The sequence below is a fragment of the Patagioenas fasciata genome, chromosome 22, assembly GCF_037038585.1.
Source record: "Patagioenas fasciata isolate bPatFas1 chromosome 22, bPatFas1.hap1, whole genome shotgun sequence".
In the NCBI taxonomy this organism is placed as follows: Eukaryota; Metazoa; Chordata; class Aves; order Columbiformes; family Columbidae; genus Patagioenas; species Patagioenas fasciata.
The window spans coordinates 5,084,309-5,089,186 of record NC_092541.1 but is presented as its reverse complement, the minus strand read 5'-3'; positions in this window follow the sequence as shown (position 1 = coordinate 5,089,186).

Below are 4,878 nucleotides of genomic sequence, written 5' to 3'. Positions count from 1 at the left end.
TAGGGGTCAGGAAAGCCACAAATCACCTGGTGTTGAGTCAGGCACAGCACATGGAGGTCAGGAAGAAGTTCTTCTTCCAGGTAGGTCGGCAGCAAAAGCAAGGCTCGGGTAAAGGCCACCCCAGTGTTAACAGGCCAACTTCCCTTAGAACAAGGCTTACAGGAAAGGTGGAGATGCTCCAAGGCTTCCCTGACTTGGTCTTTACATGGAGGATTTGCTGGAGAATGGAAAGGGAAAATACTGCCACAACATCTTTGATAAAACTTGTCCCATGACCTGGGGTACACAGATCGTACGATCTTCTAGTTGGTGCATAGATGATGCCTTCTGCCATCTTTTCTTACCTTAGAGCATTCAGGTCAGCTCCTGCACAATGCCTGTCTTCTTGCCTGTGAACCTGAGCTCCTCCTCCTCATTGCTGGCCCTGTATCCAGTGGACCAAGAAGGCACAAAAAGGCTGTCTTGGCACCGTAGCATCAGAGCATAATCAAGTTGCAAATGACCTTCAGAGATCATTGGTCTCAAGCCATGAGTGTCTGTCCTGGTCTTTTTAAAAACAAGACCAGTTTCTCTTTTAGTAAATTTTCCCTTCACCTAAGTTCTTCTAAGTAACTGCACTTTTCTGAATTTGGCTGCATGTTTTTTCAGACACTCTTCACTCTGGAGCTGATAACGGTAGCAATGATATGCAGAAGAGTCCCAGGTTTAGAACTATTGCTATGTCAGTCAAGTTTACTGATAAATTTTGCACGTCCCCAAGAGTGAGAGATCACAAGGGTCTCATTCTCTTCGACCATGGCCGGCATCTGAAGAGGACCCTGCCTCTTGTGCCTGCGATCCTAGGCCTGGTTCCAGACCCTGCATCTCTGAATCCAGTTCTGGTTTACTGAGGAGTCCAGCCCAGGACTTCTGGGTGCCTGCCCTGCAGCTGAAAGGGAGAAAACTCATGGACTCCACACAATTCAATATGAATTCAAGCAAAGCCATTTATTACACAAACAATCCTCCTTATATATGCAGTTATTTCCTGATCACGCTTCCACGCTTCAAGCATGCATTAGCTGATTGTATATTGTCTATGTTCATGAGCTGTCCACACGCCCGAGTTTCACTGCTCATAGGTCTGTTGATTTACGTCTTCTTGAGGCCCTGTTATTGTAGAACTGCCTCACTCCCACAGCAGCTCCTGTTTTCTACTTTTGAGGGGGCCTTGAAATTCCTTTGGGCATGGCTAGTTCAGTAACAAATCTTCATCTAAGAGAAACCCATCCACACATTAACTTCAAGAAAATCCCTCAAATCTCCCACATACAGCCACTGGAGTGACACCAGCTCCATGGTGGGAAACACTGTATTTCCTCAGGAAATTCAAGAATGGTTTTGCATATTTTGTATTATTTTCTCTGTTTATTAGTAGCATTAGTAAAGCATTTTTAACTTTTCCAACTCGCAAATCTCTCTCCATTTTCCTCCTATTAACTTTCCTTAGTAGAGAGGGCAGGGTGGTTAACAGAGACCATCTGCCACAGTTTATTGTCACCCTGCAATAAACGGTGACCATGTCCAAGGAGGGTGACCGGACAACGTCCCCGGGAAACCTCTTTCACTGCTTGACCCACCTTTTGCAGAAAACCATTTTCTTCCTACCAAACAAACCTCTCATGTCTGAACATGAGCCCATTGTCTCTAGTCCTCCAACCACACACTCCCAGTGTTGAGCCTGGATCTGTCTTCTGCAGGATGTCACCATTGCTATTCCAAAGCTCTTCTTCGTTTTCACACCATATATTTTCTTCATGTTCAGCAAGCCCCGTGCCCCCACACACTGCTCCCCACACAAGTGCTCCAGCTCCTCACCATCCTCAAACACCGTCTGCTGAACACAGTCTACTTGGCCCAGGTGTTTCTTGCAACACATCTTTCTTGCAACACATCTTTCTTGCATTGCAGCATTGTTGCAGGTGCTTTCAGGTGAGTACTCAGAAGACTGGGATAGTCACTACCCTAGATCTCCTAGCTGAGGTGCTGATCACCTTGGCCAGGATGCTGATGAGTGTCCTTGGTCCCCAGGAACAGTGCTGGAGTTGCACCTCTTTACTGACATTACTGCAAAAGCACCGTTCTCTGGCCCTGCTGTTGGGCTGCTGCTTCTCAGGGCATGAGGGATTCATTGAGAAACAGGGCTGGCTCTATCTGGACATGCATCATCTTGCCCACCTGTGTCCTAGAGCAGCTGGGCAGCTCCTTTCCTCATTTGCAAACTTCTCTGCAACCATGCTGCTGCTCACCATTCTGCTTTAGAGACATTCTGAAGAGCCCTTGGAGACACTCAGCCTTCACCCGCTGCCTCTTCTCCTGCCAGTGCCTCTCCCTGCTCCATCCCTCCAGAAACATTCCCAGGAAGCTCTGGGCAGAGAACTGCAAGGAGCAAGATGAGGATGACATGCACTGCGTGTTGGTCTCTGTGGTGTGTACAACCCAGTCAGCATTAATCACCTACCAACTGTTCTCTTCGTTCACTGTCCCAGTAGTATGGGGACAGATTTGGAAGACAAGGAGAGCAAAATACCTTTGGGTCAAGATAAGGACACTCCTAGAGGAGAAGAGAAAAAACGAGAAAAAAAATAAAATTATATAACTAGTTATGCAAATGCAATCACCCACGACTTTGCAGCACCAGATCGATGCCTGACCGTCTTCTGAAGAACAAGTACTTTGAAAAGACTGGCCACAGTCGTTCACTTAAAAATCTTTGTGTTAACAACCATTGTCCAACCATGCCTAAGAGCTGCTTCCCAGAATCACCGTGAGGAACATTTCTCTCAATGGATATCTTGGGATAGTGTCTGCAGGGAAAAGGATGACACAGAGGATTGGGCTGGGATGCAGAAGAACTTGCAGTTATCCCCAGCAATACACCAGAGTCCACAAACCTGACATTAAATCAACGGTTTTAATTAATAGCAGTAAACATCTCACTTAAGGATGAGCAAGGACCCGGGGGGTATACACAAGAAAACACCCCCATGTCGGTTTCTCTGGGAAGAGGGAGCTGAATTCCCTCAGCATCTCCACTAGACAGCTCCCCAGCACTGTAAGGGTCCCAATTCCAGGACAAAGCCCAGAGCGTTTGGTTCTATTAACATGTTCCAAACATCAGCAAAATCGAGAGATAAGCAGTTCACCGATCAAACTGCCTGCGCTGCACAGAGGCCTGTAAATTGGTAACTGCTACAGCTAACACCTGCTCAAATCAAAACTGCTGCTGTCTCAAACCCCACAGGAAGCACCAAAAAGACTGGAGTGAGGTGACCTTGTCTGATCACCAGATGTCCACCAAGATGCTCTATCACTTTTACCTCCTTGAGCAAGACATGGAGAATTACAGACATTACAGAGCTGTAGGCTGAGATACATGCAGTGTGAGGAAGAAATGCAGGGGCCATGTAGACAAGAAAAACATAGTAAAAAAGATTTCTTCCCTGTTTTCTATCAGGAGGTGATTTTCACCCAACTCCTGCAAAGGAAGGCCAGAGTACGTGTAGTGGTTGCTTTGAAAATCAATGGACAAATATTGAATGGCCCCTCCACTTCCTCCTTATTTGTCTCACATTTCTTGCTGACCACAATGTCATATGGTATCGAATGTCCCTTTGGTCACTCTGAATCTGCTGTCCTGCAGATGTCCTGCCTATGTCCCCTCCCAGACTCTGGTCTAAGCACCAGCCTACTGGACTTTTGGAGTGTGGCTGGAGACACAACTTTGCTGCTGTGCAAGCACTGCTCAGCAAAAGCCAAAACACAGATATGCCGTCATCAGAACCGTTCCAGCTACAGCTGCAAAGCACAGCATTATGAACACTGCTGTAGGGAAAGAGAATTCCATCCCAGTCAGAATAAACACAATTGTGCCAAGAACCACCACACAACCACACTAAAGACATCCCTCCCAGCATAATTCTTGAAGACCATTCTTCTTCCTGGGCACCTTGGGAAAGCATCTGCAGAGGAAAAGATGACACAGAGACATGAGCTCAGGTGCAGAAGAACTTTAATGAGACGAAAGAGGGAAAGAGATCGATCTGAGTGGAGATCCTGGAGCAGGAAGCATCAGCGGCAGACAGGAGTCTGCGACTCATGGCTGTGGAGAGACTGAACCAGGTCTCCGTCTGCCTGTCCCACAGAGGGAGCAGGGCCAGCAGGTCCTCCCTAGGCTGACTTTGTGAGGCTCACAGCCCAGGGGAGCACAGGAGAACAAGGAAACAAGAGGAACGGGAGACACGGGAAGAGGGGAAATGCGGCATGGGCCAAGATTCCCGAGAGCCCAGACTGGTCCCGTCTTTTTACAAGAGATGCTGGGGTTGCTCAGCCCCTCTGAAACCAACAACCCAAATCTCCCTCCCCAGTCCAGTCCCGTCTTGTGTGTCCCTGGTTTCCTTCCCCAGGGCCATCACCAGCAGCTTTAACAGGGGAAACTCCTCCTTGTGCCGCAGATGTCACTGCCCAAGCCAGAGAAACCAAAGCCCCCGGAGTTGATGGGCACTCCCTGAGAGCTGAGGATGCTGCCAACAGCGGCGGAGGTGGAGGATCCCACGGCGGTGTTCTGCGGGAAGGAGCTGAGGATGGGGCCGGGCAGGGTCACCACCACGGGGGAGGGCTGGATGTAAACGTTAGAGTCCTGGCACTGCCTGACACAGGGCTCATTGCAGCTGTTGGCCAGTGGGGTTGGGCCGCAGGGCTGGCAGGGCAGGCACTGGTTGTAGCAGGACATGTCTTGTGGCTGGAGCTGTGCCTGGGAGAGAGGGCAGGGGGAAGAAGAGCAGCAAAGACAGGTGAGGAGCAGCTTGTCACCCCAGCATGAGTAAGACAAGGTACAGC